We start from the raw sequence: 16,969 nt of genomic DNA, 5'->3' as shown, positions 1-16,969 counted from the left end.
GTAGGGCTTTTAAATTATCATTTTTTTCTCTAAATTACGTTTCCTTGTTTTTTTTTTCCAGGTGTCGTATGTCCCCCCATTTGTTTCTGGTTCACCCCAGTGTTTTCACAATTGTTTAATAGAAGAAAAATAAATGGATGGCTTAAACTACATCAGGGAATTACTTTTGAGTTCTGTGAAAAATCTAAGAAACTTGGATTTTTGAGTGTAGTTGCCCTTTAATTCAGTGAGCATTCATCGCAATGTGATGTAGAGCCTAAATAGGTGTGTTATGAATGACAGAAGATGTCTCACTTCAAACTAAGTATTACAGCACAGGGTGTGAGAGGTATTTACGTGGGTTGATGGACTTACAAAGCTTGAGTGTGTGTGTGTGTGTGTCATAACCAAGAGGATTTGGAGTTGTCCAACCGGAGACTACTGCACCAGGTATTCCTCTTCTGTTCCTATGCTGGAGACCAGGGCTTGGTTACAACCTGTCACAATGATGCCAACATTTTGTGGCTTATCTTTCATCGGGTGGGTGAATGTGTCAAAAACTTGCTTGACTGGGCTCAGTACCATGCGTTATGGCTCGTTTTTGTTGTGTGCTTGTTTGTGTATTGAGGAACATGTCACTTGGTTCCAGAAGAAAGACACTTTCAATTTATGTAGGTTGGGGGCTTTCATCAATGTAAGTGTTTCTTGGTGTAATGTTGTCCCCAGGCTATTGCACACACAACACATATAAGCCTGGGATATCAACCATTCAAAGTTGGCTTTAATGGGATTGACCATAGAATTCTATGGGAGTAACCTTACTGAGTAAAGTATTTGTCATCGTCACTACTTAACACAGTCAAAAAGTCATCATTATTGCTAAACCCTACCCATTTCCACAATTTATTTTTTTAAATGTGATTTTAAACCTAAACTAATGAAGGCCAAGTTTGATGTGTTGGTTCACCAAACCTTTCACGCATTTGGCAGAAGTGTCTGGGAAAGAGACTAGGTGTAGTGTAACTAACATGATATCACTTTAGAGCGTATGCCATCCTTCAGCCCAACATTTGACCCTTTATTTATTTATTTATTTCACCTTTATTTAACCAGGTAGGCAAGTTGAGAACAAGTTCTCATTTACAATTGCGACCTGGCCAAGATAAAGCAAAGCAGTTCGACACATACAACGACACAGAGTTACACATGGAGCAAAACAAACATACAGTCAATAATACAGTATAAACAAGTCTATATACGATGTGAGCAAATGAGGTGAGATAAGGGAGGTAAAGGCAAAAAAAGCCATGGTGGCAAAGTAAATACAATATAGCAAGTAAAACACTGGAATGGTAGATTTGCAATGGAAGAATGTGCAAAGTAGAAATAAAAATAATGGGGTACAAAGGAGCAAAAAAAAATAATTAAATACAGTAGGGAAAGAGGTAGTTGTTTGGGCTAAAATATAGGTGGGCTATGTACAGGTGCAGTAATCTGTGAGCTGCTCTGACAGTTGGTGCTTAAAGCTAGTGAGGGAGATAAGTGTTTCCAGTTTCAGTGCTTTTTGTAGATCGTTCCAGTCATTGGCAGCAGAGAACTGGAAGGAGAGGCGGCCAAAGAAAGAATTGGTTTTGGGGGTGACTAGAGAGATATACCTGCTGGAGCTTGTGCTACAGGTGGGAGATGCTATGGTGACCAGCGAGCTGAGATAAGGGGGGACTTTACCTAGCAGGGTCTTGTAGATGACATGGAGCCAGTGGGTTTGGCGACGAGTATGAAGCGAGGGCGTACAGGTCGTAATGGTGGGTAGTATATGGGGCTTTGGTGACAAAACGGATTGCACTGTGATAGACTGCATCCAATTTGTTGAGTAGGGTATTGGAGGCTATTTTGTAAATTACATCGCCAAAGTCGAGGATTGGTAGGATGGTCAGTTTTACAAGGGTATGTTTGGCAGCATGAGTGAAGGATGCTTTGTTGCAAAATAGGAAGCCAATTCTAGATTTAACTTTGGATTGGAGATATTTGTAACGGGTTTCTTCTACCTCCTTCTCTGACGAAGAGGTGGAACAAGGATCGGACCAAAATGCAGCGTGGTTCGTTCGATACATCTTTAATGATGAAGAAAACACTAACAATACAAAACAACAAACGTCGAAAACCGAAACAGCCCTGACTGGTGCAACAAACACAGAGACAGGAACAATCACCCACAAACACACAGTGAAACCCAGGCTACCTAAATATGGTTCCCAATCAGAGACAACAATAATCACCTGACTCTGATTGAGAACCGCCTCAGGCAGCCATAGACCAAATTGTACACCCCACACAACCCCAAGACGAAACACACCACAAATAAACCCATGTCACACCCTGGCCCGACCCAACAAATGAAGATAATAAATATAGAGCAGGGCGTGACAATATTTGATATGGGTCTGGAAGGAGAGTTTACAGTCTAACCAGACACCTAAGTATTTGTAGTTGTCCACGTATTCTAAATCAGAGCCGTCCAGAGTAGTGATGTTGGACAGGCGGGTAGGAGCGGGTAGCGATCGGTTGAAGAGCATGCATTTAGTTTTACTTGTATTTAAGAGCAATTTAAGGCCACGGAAGGAGAGTTGTATGGCATTGAAGCTTGCCTGGAGGGTTGTTAACACAGTGTCCAAAGAAGGGCCAGAAGTATACAGAATGGTGTCGTCTGCGTAGAGGTGGATCAGAGACCCACCAGCAGCAAGAGCGACCTCATTGATGTATACAGAGAAGAGAGTCGGTCCAAGAATTGAACCCTGTGGCACCCCCATAGAGACTGCCAGAGGTCCGGACAGCAGACCCTCCGATTTGACACACTGAACTCTATCAGAGAAGTAGTTGGTGAACCAGGCGAGGCAATCATTTGAGAAACCAAGGCTGTCGAGTCTGCCGATGAGGATGTGGTGATTGACAGAGTCGAAAGCCTTGGCCAGATCAATGAACACGGCTGCACAGTAATGTTTCTTATCGATGGCGGTTAAGATATCGTTTAGGACCTTGAGTGTGGCTGAGGTGCACCCATGACCAGCTCTGAAACCAGATTGCATAGCAGAGAAGGTATGGTGAGATTTGAAATGGTCGGTAATCTGTTTGTTGACTTGGCTTTCGAAGACCTTAGAAAGGCATGGTAGGATAGATATAGGTCTGTAGCAGTTTGGGTCAAGAGTGTCCCCCCCCTTTGAAGAGGGGGATGACCGCAGCTGCTTTCCAATCTTTGGGGATCTCAGACGACACGAAAGAGAGGTTGAACAGGCTAGTAATAGGGGTGGCAACAATTTCGGCAGATAATTTTAGAAAGAAAGGGTCCAGATTGTCTAGCCCGGCTGATTTGTAGGGGTCCAGATTTTGCAGCTCTTTCAGAACATCAGCTGAACGGATTTGGGAGAAGGAGAAATAGGGAAGGCTTGGGCGAGTTGCTGTGGGGGGGTGCAGTGCTGTTGACCAGGGTAGGAGTAGCCAAGTGGAAAGCATGGCCAGCCGTAGAAAAATGCTTATTGAAATTCTCAATTATGTTGGATTTATCAGTGGTGACAGTGTTTCCTATCTTCAGTGCAGTGGGCAGCTGGGAGGAGGTGTTCTTATTCTCCATGGGCTTTACAGTGTCCCAGAACTTTTTGAGTTCATGTTGCAGGAAGCAAATTTCTGCTTGAAAAAGCTAGCCTTGGCTTTTCTAACTGCCTGTGTATAATGGTTTCTAGCTTCCCTGAACAGCTGCATATCATGGGGGCTGTTCGATGCTAATGGAGAACGCCATAGGATGTGTTTGTGTTGGTTAAGGGCAGTCAGGTCTGGGGAGGACCAAGGGCTATATCTGTTCCTGGTTCTACATTTCTTGAATGGGGCATGTTTATTTAAGATGGTTAGGAAGGCATTTAAAAAAAATATCCAGGCATCCTCTACTGACGGGATGAGATCAATATCCTTCCAGGATACCCCGGCCAGGTCGATTAGAAAGGCCTGCTCGCTGAAGTGTTTCAGGGAGCGTTTTACAGTGATGAGTGGGGGTCGTTTATAAAGCACATTCTTATATCATAAGCGACATAATGGGTTATGTCACATTTGACATGGCTGATTATGTCACACAGTTATTATGTCACGGAGTATTATTTATTTTTTGTGTTTTATTTGTCAGAATGTTTCTTTTATTATTAACTACAACCTAAAATCATTTTTGGACATTAGTTTGCCGGTCACGCACTAGAAATTTGAGCAGAAATTCCCTGACCTGGAACCTTTGTTTGAACATCCTAAGGGAGGTCTATTAATCCCGGGGACTGCACCAAAATGCAGGCGCCGGCAAAGAGGAAGAAGTGGGGCCCTAGTCAGAATCAGGCGGCATGCATACCATCCACCGCTTCTGATTGTACTTGTATACTCGTTAATATTCAATCCCTGGACAATAAAGTAGACGAGCTCAGGGCAAGGATCTCCTTCCAGAGAGATATCAGGGACTGTAACATACTCTGTTTTACAGAATCCTTTTTCTCTCCGGATATATTACCCTGTCCATTCACCCATCAGGGTTCGCCATCCATCGTGCTGACAGGAAGAAAGAACTCTTGAAAAAAGAAAGGCAGAGGGGGTTGTTTAATGATTAACAACTAATCGTGTGATTGTGGTAACGTACAGGAACTCAAGTCCTTTTCTTCTCCTGATATGGAATACCACACCATCAAATGCCGACCACATTACCTCCCAAGATAATTGTATTCGGTCATCGTCTACCTGAGTAAGTCATTTAAGCGTGTTAACCCTGGCAAGGCTGCTGGCCCAGATGACATCCCAAGTCACATCCTCAGAGAATGTGCAGACCAGCTGGCTGGTGTGTTTACGGGCATATTCAATTTCTCCATATTCCAGTCTGTTGTCCCCACTTGTTTCAAAATGTCCACCATTGTTCCTCTACACCCCAAAAAAGGTAACTGAACTAAATGACTATATCGCCCCTTCTGTCATCATGAAGTGCTTTGAGAGACTATTTAAAGACCACAACACCTCCACCTTACTCGACAACCTAGACCCACTACAATTAGCATACCGCCCCAACAGATCCACGGATGATGCAATCGCCATTGCACTGTACACTGCCCTATCCCACATGGACAAAATAAACACCTATGAAAAAATGCTGTTCATCGATTACAGCTCAGCCCCTCCTGTACTCGCTGTTCACCCATGACTGTGTGGCAATGCAGGTCTCCAACTCAATCATCAAGTTTGCTGACGACACAGTGGTAGGCCTGATTACCAACAATGACGAGACAGCCTACAGGAAGAAAGTGAGAGCCAGGAAAACAATCTCTCCCTCAACTTCAACAAAAGGAAGGAGCTGATTATGGACTACAGGAGACAGCAGAGAGAGCATGCCCCCATGCACATCAACGAGGCATCAGTGGAAAGGGTCAAAAGCTTGAAGTTCCTAAAAAATGCACATCACTGACGACCTGAAATGGTCCCTTCACACAGGCAATGTGGTCTTCAACCGCAGAAGACCCTGATGAACTGCTACAGATGCACCATTGAGAACATCCTGTCGGGCTGTATCACAGCTTGGTACGCCAATTTCACCATCCGCAACTGTATGGCTCTCCAGTGAAATCTAACTGCCTGTAGCTCAGGCATTGAAGCAAGGATATGCATATTCCTAATACCATTTGAAAGGAAACACTTTGAAGTTTGTGGAAATATGAAATGAATGTAGGACAATATTACACATTTGATCTGGTAAAAGAAGATGCAAAGAAAAAAAAAGTTAGTGTATTTTTTTGTACCATCATCTTTGAAATGCAAGAGAAAGGCCAAAATGTATTATTCCAGCCCAGACGCAATTTAGTTCTTGGCTACTAGATGGCAGCAGTGTGTGTGCAAAGTTTTAGACTGATCCAACGAACCATTGCACTTCTGATCCAAATGTTGTATCAAGACGTTCCAAATGTGCCAAATTGGTTTATTAATAACTTTCAAGTTCATAACTGTGCACTCTCCTCAAACAATAGCATGGTATTTTTTTCACTGTAATAGCTACTGTAACTTGGACAGTGTACTTACTCACTGACTTTATTGTCCCCATGGGGAAATTTTGTTGCAGTATCATGCACACGTTTAAAGTGGCGTTTAAATGCAAAACAAAATTGACAATACAACTTTCATAACAGTTACATGCCTATAAAACATTTTAAAAAGACTAGCCTGCTGGCCTTATGGAGTCAATAGGAACATTAGCCCGAGCTATTTAGGAGGGATGTCACACCTGGCACAAATTATTGTCTAGTTCTGTTTTTCCTGCTGATGGGTGCCCTATACCTGCACCCAGAGGGAAGTAGTTCAAAGTCCAGGTACAGGGGGTGGCTTGGGTCTAAAATAATTTGTGAGCCTTGCGGAGGGCCCTGACCTTAAAGATCTCATCCAGGCCTGCCTGTTTGACACCAAGTACCTTGCTTGCTGTGGTGATAATCCTTCCAATCATATTTCTTTAGCTGACAGTGGCATTGACCAAAAAAAACAAACAATACAAAAAGTTTAAATATTCTCATTGAAAGATTTGCAGAATCAGTATAGTACAGTCTACATTAAAAGATCCCAGCTTTTTGAGAAAGTACAGTCTCTGTTGGCTCTTTTTGTCGATCAGGTCTCTACATTTATTCCACTGAAGCTTATTGTCCAAGACACCCAGGTATTTCCATTCCTCTACAATCTACAAAGTGTAGTTAATTTACAATAATTTAAGCTTTCTGCCAATATCAGATATATCTATGTCCTGGGAAATGTTCTTGTTACATACAACCTCATGCTGATCGCATTTTCCTACGTTAGCTCAACCATCCCGTGGGGGACCCTCCAATCCTGAATACGTTTTTAAACAGTCATCACTAGCCGGCCTCCGCCCAGTACTCTTCCTTGAACCTTAGTCACTGTTACTAGATGGCTACCACCCGGCACTCTACCCAGCACCTTTGATACATAGGGCAAAGCAGTTTCTATGTGTACGACAGTGTATGCTCGTTCACAAAAATATACAGCAACCTTTCCGAGCCAATAAATAGGAGTGGGACAACATTCCACAGACCACAATCAACAGCCTGATCAACTCTATGCGAAGGAGATGGGTCACGCTGCAGGAGGAAAATGGTGGTCACACCATATACTGACTAGTTTTCTGATCCATGCCCCTACTTTTTTTTAAGGTACAATATCTGTAACCAACAGATGCATATCTGTATTCCCAGTTATTGGAAATCCATAGATTATGGTCTACTTGACAGAGCAAAAACCAAACCATGAGGTCGAAGGAATTGTCCTGAGAGCTCCGAGACAGGATTGTGTTGAGACACAGCTCTGGGGAAGGGTATCCAAACATTTCCGCAGCATTGAAGTTCCCATGAACAGTGGCCTCTATCATTCTTAAAAGGAGGAAGTTTGGAACCACCAAGACTCTTTCTAGAGCTGGACACCTGGCCAAACTGAGCAACTATATGGTCACAATGAGCTCCAGAGTTCCTCTGTGGAGATGGGAGAACCTTACAGAAGGACAACAATCTCTGCAGCACTCCACCAATCAGGCCTTTATGGTAGAGTGAACAGACAGAAGCCACTCCTCATTAAAAGGCACAAGACAGCCCACTTGGAGTTTGCCAAAAGGCACATAAAGGACTCTCAGACTATGAGAAACAAAATTCTCTGGTCTGATAAAACAAAGATTGAACTCTTTGGCCTGAATGCCAATCGTCACGTCTTCCCTAAAGTGAAGCATGGTGGTGGCAGCATGCTGTGGGGATGTTTTTCAGCGGCAGGGACTGGGAGACTAGTCAGGATCAAGGGAAAGATTAACGGAGAAAAGTACAGAGATCATTGATGAAAACCTGCTCCAGAGCGCTCAGGACCTCAGACTGGGGCAAAGGTTCACCTTCCAACAGGACAATGACCCTTAGCACACAGCCAAGACAGGGCAGGACTGGTTTCGGGACAAGTCTCTGAATGTCCTTGAGTGGCCCAGCCAGAGCCCGGACTTGAAGCCGATCTAACATTTCTGGAGAGACCTTAAAATCGCTGTGCAGTGACGCTCCCCATCCAGCCTGATAGAGCTTGAGAGGATTTGCAAAGAAGAATGGGAGAAATATCAGAGCTCAGGATAAGACCCAGATGCAGACAGTTCGAAGTAACAAAAGTGTATTACAAAAACAGAGGGCAGGCAGAGGTCAGTAATCCAGAGCAGCCACCGAAAGGTAGAGAACGGCATGCAGGCTCAGGGAAGGCATAATGGTCAAAACCATTAAAACTAGAAAACAGGGACTAGAGAGAAAAACAGGAGTACGGGTAAAAGGAGGAGACAGAGGGCAGTGAGACAGAGATTTAATCTTGATACATGAAATGTGGGATATATACGGAGGGTGCGGGGCAACAGAAGATGAACAGCAGTGGGGCTAAGGATCTTGGAAATGGGGAAAGGGCTAATAAAATCAAGGGGAACGTTTATAGGACTCTACCCGGAGGGGCAGATCCCGAGTTCACCGTCATACGATGCCACCTTTCCAACAAATCAGTTCGTAAAATTTCTGCCACACACACTACCAAATTCCAAACTGTCAGCACAAGAACTGTTGATCGGGATCTTCATGAAATGGGACTCCATGGCCGAGCAGCCACACACAAGCCTAAGATCACCATGCGCAATGCCATCACTCTGAAGTGATAAATCACGCTTCATCATCTGGCAGTCCGGCGGGCGAATCTGGGTTTGGCGGATGCCAGGAGAACGCTACCTGACCGAATGCATAGTGCCAACTGAAAAGTTTGGTGGAGAAGGAATAATGGTCTGGGTCTGTTTTTCATGGTTTGGGCTAGGCCCCTTAGTTCCAGTGAAGGGAAATCTTAATGCTACATCATACAATGACATTCTAGACGATTCTGTGCTTTCAATTTAGTGGCAACCGTTTGGGGAAGGCCTCTTGTTTCATTATGACAATGCCCCGTGCACAAAGCGAGGTCCATACAGTAATTGTTTGGCGAGATCTGTGTGGAAGAACTTGATTGGCTTCCACAGAGCCCTGACCTCAACTCCATCAAACACCTTTGGGATGAATTGTAACACCAACCTCCAAGCCAGGCCTAATGGAAGCAAGTCCCCGCAGTAATGTTAGAACATCGAGTGGAAAGCTTTCCCAGAAGATTGGAGGCTGTTATAACAGCAAAGGGGGGACCAACTCCATATTAATGCCCATGATTTTGGAATTAGATGTTCGATACACACGGGAAACTGTTGAGCGTGAAAAATCCAGTAGCGTTGCAGTACTTGACACAAACTGGTGTGCCTGGCACCTACTACCATACACTGTTCAACGGCACTTAAATATTTTGTCTGGCCCATTCACCCTCTGTGGCACACATACACAATCCATGTCTCAATTTTCTCAAGGATTAAAAATCTTTCCTTAACCTGTCTCATCCCTCCATCTACACTGATTGAAGTAGATTTAACAAGTGACAATATTTAACAAGTGGCAATAAGGGATAATAGCTTTGACCTTGTCAGTCTATGTCATTGAAAGAGCAGGTGTTCATAATGATGTGGACACTCAGTGTCTATATTCCGGTCTCTGTTATTGCTGGTTCTATTCCGGTCTCTGTTATTGCTGGTTCTCCGTTATTGATATTTCTTAATTTCTTTCTTTTTACTTTTTGGATTATGTGTGTATTATATTTTTTGTTGTTTCTAGGCATTATTACTGTACTGTGGAAGCTGGAGAAAAAAAACAGAATTTGAGTACATTTCGTTCTATAGGCTTTTGTCAAGAAGGGACACACATTTTCGTAGGAGGTTTAGGAGAAGGTACACAGCAGGTTAGGTTATTAACGTAGCAGGCAAGTATAATTAGGTTAAGGTTAGATAAAGAGTTAGGGATTGCGAAAAATAATAATGAAACAATTAAATAATTTACGTCATATATGACAGCAGCTGTATCCCATCTAGTCATTGACTTTTTATAATATGTTTCCTATCAGTGGCTCCTTCTACTTTCGCCTTCTTGGAAACCACGTGGTTTGTACACAGCCATTCCATAATCTTCGGCTACTCCCTCCGACAGAAACTGCAGAGCGTTTGCAAAGCTTATTTGTGACTATACCGTCTCTTGAACGTTTCCGAGCAATTGTAATAAATGGACTATGGTTAATTTTTAACATGCCATTGGAGTACAGGATGAACTACCCAGCAAATAGCTGTGGAATTACTTCCAAAGCTTATGTGTTCAATAATATGTTAGGTTTCTATTTACGCTCTGAATAAGTTGCGTTTTTAATTTGAAGTTTCTGATTTCAGTCTGACGAGGGAGGTTGCCAAATAGAAAGAACAGTGCTAAAACGCATATGTACTTTGATTGGTCCTCTACTACTATGGGCGTCAACCTTTGCAAAAGCTTAGCTATGACAGGCTTTAATCGCATATGGGCTGTGCCATTGAACAGCTGATCATATAAATTTGGTATTTTCAGAATTATTTTATTGACAATACAAATGTTAATATCATATTTTGTCTGAGCCACCAGGCTGGTGAAGTGGAGGGACCTTTCCCATTTATCTTGACTTCACCGTTTCGGACCGTTTTCAACGTTATTCAAGGTAGGTGCAGGTTACTGAATTGACCTGGTTCTTACAGCAATCATTACCTAGGTAAAACACCCCCCCCCCACCAAAAAAAAAGTATTGCGCATGCAGAGAATTTTGACCAAAACAGAGTGTCAAAGGAAACCAAATCAAGGAAAGAGTGAAACTGAAAGTATACTTGCTAATAATTACACTTACATTTTCTTATATTATTGATATGGTGATTTTTAAAGTGTACCTTTTTTCAATTAATTTGTCACAAAAGAGACAATAATTTGCAACTTCAATTTCTGCAATTGAAGTTGCAAATTGCTTGGATTTGTTATTATGCTTTTTTAATGTATTTTCTTTGTAAATTGTATTGGGCTTTATTTTTTATTATTTTTTTAAACCTTTATTTAACTAGGCAAGTCAGTTAAGAACAAATTCTTATTTACAATGACGGCTTAGGAATAGTGGGTTAACTGCCTTGTTCAGGGGCAGAACAACAGATTTTTACATTGTCAGCTTGGGGATTCGATCTAGCAACCTTTCGGTTACTGGCCCAACGTTCTACTGGCTACTGGCTAACGTTCTATAAAAATATTTTATATAATTTGTCAAAAGTGTTTAGGCTATCTAATTTTTAAATACTCAGTAAATGCATGTGTAATAACTGCAAGTGTGGTAGATTACCATCTTTTTATTATCTTAATTACATTTGTATTATCTTTGTTTTAGTTTGAAAATGCTGTTTTCAGAATGCATTTGGTTGAACCCTCAGCATAATTGTATAAAGAAGACACTTCAGCTGTTTAAAGTTGATCTTGCAATGCTTCCAAGGTTTAGAAAAAGTTTATGCTAAGCTGAAGGCTTTACACACCACCACAATTGTAATCATAGCTGTTGACTGAATATATTTACATTTTAGTCATTTAGCAGACACTCTTATCCAGTTAGTCCCGCTTTGCTGTCTTAAGATGAATGCACTATCACAGTCATAGTAAGTACATTATTTCCAGTGGTGTAAAGTGCTAAAGTAAAAATATTTTAAAGTCGTTTTTTGGAGTATCGGTACTGTATATTTTTGGCAACTTTTACTTCACTACATTCCTAAAGAAAATAATGTAATTTTTACTCCCTACATTTTTGATGACACACAGAAGTTACATTTTGAATGCTTAACAGGACAGGAAAATGGTCCAATTCACACACACGTCAGTAGACCATTCCTGATCATCCCTACTGCCTCTGATCTGGCGGACTTACTAAACGCAAATGCATTTTTTAAAATAAATTATGTCTGAGTGTTGGAGTGTGCCCCTTGCTATCCGTAAATTAAAGGAGAAAAAAATGGTGCCGTCTGCTTTGCTTAATATAATGAATTTGAAATGATTTATACTTTTATTTTTGATACTTAAGTATATTTAGAACCACATCCTTTTAGACTTTTACTCCGGTAGTATTTTACTGGATGACTTCCACTTTTACTTGAGTAACTTTCTATTAAGGTAACTATACTTTTACTCAAGTATGACAATTGGGTACTTTTTCACCACTGATTGATTATTCCTCAATAAAGTAGTCCTAGCTTCAGGGAGAAGCTGGTTCTGCCATTGGGGTGCCAGGCCAGATACGAGCTTGGACTGCGTAGGTGTGGGAGAACCAAGAGACCAGAACAGAATACTCAGGTTTTATGGTCACATACACTATATAGGTGCAGTGGAACGTGTTGTTTTTACAGAGTCAGCAATAGTAGCATGGTGCTCCTAGAGCAAATTAGAGCACATCGCCAGATTTTTTACATTGTTGGCTCAGGTTTTCAAACGAGCAACCTTTTGATTAGTGGCCCAATGCTATAATCGCTAGGCTACCTGCCGCCCTAGCATTGGCGTGTAGGTTTTGAGCAGACCCAGAAGGTTGCTCTGAGGCTGCTCTGGAGGCAAGTACCATAGTTTTGTAGTGGATGCGGCTTCGACTGGGAAGCCAGTGGAATGTGCAGAGGAGGAGAGAATTTGGGAAGGTTGAAAGCTGCAGCATTCTGGATACATTGCAGGGGTTTGATGGCACAAGCAGGGAGCCCAGCCAACAGTGAGTTGCAGTAGTCCAATCAGTCAGTATGTGATAATGATTGCAAATCCTTGATTTGGAACAGGTAACTCTAATAGATTTTCTCTTAATAGGAGACAGTACACTCAATGGTTCAATGCGTAATCTAATGTACTAATAAAAACAGTCCTGGTCGTCATTGCAGGAAACGCTGGAGTATGTCCTCTGTGTTTTTCTTGTAAAGACATGTTTCTGTTTTGACAGGAGTTTGTCCATGACTGGCTGACTTTTACTAAGCCTGTTGATTCAGCTCCACTGTCCGTGACTAAAGTTTGACTAAATAATTGACTGGCAGTCTGTTCTGGCAGACTGGAATTCAAGTGAAGTGCATAGAAATGTTCTGTGCATGTGATTTACAGCAGCATGACATGGAGGGAGTTCACCAGTAGGTTGTAATATCTTAGACATTAACAGATTTTCAAAAGACATTTGTGGGTTAGCCTATTTAAACGTTGACATCAGTTTCCATTCCTCTCTGATTACTACAAAGGATCTTTCAGGAGGTAATGTTTTAGTTAGGGACTGCGGTGAAACTGCCCTTGAGTGTCTAAGTGATGGGGTTAAAAAATGTTTACCTTTTAACTGCAAAAACTGTTTTGATAATTCTTACAGAAACCTCAAATTAAATGTGAAATTAGTCAAAGTCTGACCTACTTTTACAACCTTTGATTTGCATAAAAATAAGTGTTGTTTTGGTATAAATAATCAAATCATATAAAATTGCATTTAAATCTCTTGTCCACTATAACGTTTTCATGGATAGTCATAGAAACATAAAACTAAATCCAAATTATTCAAACCAAACCCTCAATGGAACTGACGCAAGCCATCACCGCCATACAAGTTTCGGGTGTACAAATGTGACCGACCGCCTTGATTCGGTCTTATGTATCAAAATTTGATTTTTTTTTTTTACATTGGATACAAAATGGTATAGCATTCACTGAATTTGAGGAACAATGGGAAAGTAATTCTGCTTTGAAAGTTGATAAACTTGTAACCTCACTTTTGATAAAATGGCCTTTGAATATTTTAGTACCTGCTGGAGAGCTCTTCTTTATCTTCACTTTGTCTTCACTCATTCAGCATTGTTCACACACTCTTAACCTTTTTGGGATAAGAGGCAGCCCAGAGTGAACTGCCTCCTACTCTGTCCCAGATGCTAATATATGCATATTAGTAGTAATATTGGATAGAAAACACTCTGAAGTTTCTAAAACTGTTTGAATGATGTCTGTAAGTATAACAGAACTCATATGGCAGGCGAAAACTTGAGAAAAATCCAACCAGGAAGTGGGACATCTGAGGTTTGTAGTTTTTCAAAGCTTGGCCTACCAAATACACATTGAGATATGGATGAGGTTGCACTTCGTACGGCTTCCACTAGATGTCAACCGTCTTTAGAAACTGGTTTGAGGATTCTACTATAAAGGAGGGGCTCATGAGACCTCTTTGAGTCAGTGGTCTGGCAGAGAGCCTTGGTCTCATGACGCGGGCTCCCGACAGAGTTACCTCTCGTACCAGTGCTTTTCTGAAGACAAATTAATTCTCCGGTTGGAACATTATTGATGTTTTATGTTAAAAACATCCTAACGATTTATTCAATACATCGTTTGACATGTTTCTAAATGACTGGAACGGAACATTGAGTTTTTATCTGGATGAGGTGCCTGCACCTCACCTCAAGATGGATTACTGGGCTGAACACGCTAACAACAAAATGGCTATTTGGACATAAATGATGGAACGTTGTCATTTATTGTCGAACTGGGATTCCTGGGAGTGCCTTCTGATGAAGATCAAAGGTAAGGGAATATTTATGGTGTTGTTTCTAACTTTGTTGATTCCAAAATGGCAGATATTCCTCTGGCTGTTTTGGGTTCTGAGCGCCGTTCTCAGATTATGCTTTTTCCGTAAAGTTTTTTTGAAATCTGACACAGCGGTTGCATTAAGGAGAAGTGTATCTTTAATTCTGTGACTAACACAGACTAGTATCTTTTATCAATGTTTATTATGAGTATTTCTGCAATGCATCTGGATGCTTTGGAATCAAAACATTACTGCACGTAAGGCGCCAATGTAAACTGAGATTTTTGGATATGAATATACACATTATCGAAAAAAACATACATGTATTGTGTAACACGATGTCCTATGAGTGTCATCTGATGAAGATCAGGTTACTGATTAATTGTATCTATATTTCTGCTTTTTGTGACTCCTATCTTTGGCTGGAAAAATGGCTGTGTGTTTTTTCGACTTGGCTCTGAACTAACATAATCATATGTTGTGCTTTAGCTGTAAAGCATTTTTGAAATTGGACACGATGGGTAGATTAACAAGATGTTTCTTTTATTTGCTGTATTGGACTTGTCAATGTGTGAAAGTTACATATTTCTAAAAAATATTTTTGAATTTCGCGCACTGTCTTTTCAGTGGCGCTAGAAAGGTTAAGCTTTAGTTCCACCAATCTCTTTAAGGGTTGATCCGAGCGTTCTGTCCTAACAACAGCAGTCAAGCACCCAAGCTAACTGGCTAACAGTTGTTGCAGTGACATTCTATTAAAATGTCACTCGCATACTGGCTAACAGTCTTGAGTCTTTTGTTAAGACATGTACAGTGCCTTGCGAAAGTATTCGGCCCCCTTGAACTTTGCGACCTTTTGCCACATTTCAGGCTTCAAACATAAAGATATAAAACTGTATTTTTTTGTGAAGAATCAACAACAAGTGGGACACAATCATGAAGTGGAACGACATTTATTGGATATTTCAAACTTTTTTAACAAATCAAAAACTGAAAAATTGGGCGTGCAAAATTATTCTGCCCCTTTACTTTCAGTGCAGCAAACTCTCTCCAGAAGTTCAGTGAGGATCTCTGAATGATCCAATGTTGACCTAAATGACTAATGATGATAAATACAATCCACCTGTGTGTAATCAAGTCTCCGTATAAATGCACCTGCACTGTCATAGTCTCAGAGGTCCGTTAAAAGCGCAGAGAGCATCATGAAGAACAAGGAACACACCAGGCATGTCCGAGATACTGTTGTGAAGAAGTTTACCTATTCAAACCAGTATCTTATATATATATATAATATAATATATAATATAATATAATATAATATATAATATAATATAATATATAATATAATATATAATATTATATATATATATATAATATTATTATTATATTATATATTATATATATATATATATATAAGATACTGGTTTGAATAGGTAGGCTTTCAGATGTTTTCGGAAGATGGGCAGGGACTCTGCTGTCTTTGATTCAGGGGTAAGCTGGTTCCGATATTGGGGTGCCAGGACAGAGAAATGCTTGGCCTGGTCTGAGCGGGGTGGGGTGTAGCTTGAAGGTCGGGAGGGGCAGTCCCTCTTGAATGTGAGCTTCAACTGGAAGCCAGTGGAGAGTGCGGAGGTGCGGGGTGACATGAGAGAACTTGGGAAGTTTGAGAACCAGGAGGGCTGCTGCGTACTGGATATGTTGCAGCGGTTTGATTGCACAAGGGGAAAGCCCAGCCAACAGCGAGTTGCAGTAGTCCAGACGGGAGAGGACAAGTGCCTGGATTAGGACCTGCACTGCTTCCTGTGTGAGGTAGGGTCGTACTCTATGGATGTTGTAGAGCATGAACCTGCAGGAGCGGGTCAGTGCTTTGATGTTTGCAGAGAACAACAGGGTGTTATCCAGGGTCACACTAAGGTTCTTTGCACTCTGGAAGGGTGACACTGCGGAGTTGTCAACCATGATGGAGAGGTTTTTGAGCGGGCAGGCCTTCCCCGGGAGGGAGAGCAGATTCCGTCTTGTCTAGGTTGAGCTTGAAGTGGTGGGCCGACATCCAAGTTTAGATATTTGCCAGGCACACAGAGATGTCGTCACCTGGGTGTCAGAAGGTGGGGGGGGGAGTAGTTGAATGTCATCCACAAAGCAATGATTAGAGAGACCATTTGAGGATATGATGGAGCCGAGTGACTTGTTGTATAGAGAGAAGAGGAGAGGGCCTAGAACCGAGTCATGGGGGACACCAGTAGTAAGAGTACATGGGGCAGACACAGATCCTCTCCACGTCACCTGGTAGGAGCGGCCTGCCAGGTATGCAATCCAATAGTGCATAGCCTGAGACGCCCAGCCTTGAGAAGGTGGAGAGGAATATTTGATGGTTCACGGTGTCAAAGGCAGCGGAAAGAGGATGAGAACAAAGGAGAGAGGCATAGGGTAGTTCTGTATGAGTGAGACCAGTGGACTCAAT

General features: G+C 41.7%; 1 protein-coding gene across 3 annotated transcripts in view; it reads left to right on the top strand.

The window, feature by feature from the left end:
- The window catches only part of stat1b (signal transducer and activator of transcription 1b), a 60,215-nt gene that overhangs the window by 9,509 nt on the left and 33,737 nt on the right, over nt 1-16,969 (top strand). Inside the window, exon 1 of one of the 3 annotated variants that reach the window (XM_064975851.1) lies at nt 10,111-10,629. The exons of 1 other annotated variant lie outside the window; for it this stretch is intronic. The gene's annotated coding sequence lies outside the window, so the exon portion shown is untranslated. Of the gene's footprint in view, nt 1-10,110; nt 10,630-16,969 lie in introns of those variants that run through there. One more of the 3 variants, XM_064975849.1, reaches the window with a different exon arrangement.

The sequence above is a fragment of the Oncorhynchus masou genome, chromosome 10 (assembly GCF_036934945.1).
Source record: "Oncorhynchus masou masou isolate Uvic2021 chromosome 10, UVic_Omas_1.1, whole genome shotgun sequence".
Lineage (NCBI taxonomy): Eukaryota > Metazoa > Chordata > Actinopteri > Salmoniformes > Salmonidae > Oncorhynchus > Oncorhynchus masou.
The sequence above is the reverse complement of the archived record's forward strand: the minus strand, read 5'-3'. Positions and strand labels throughout refer to the sequence as shown.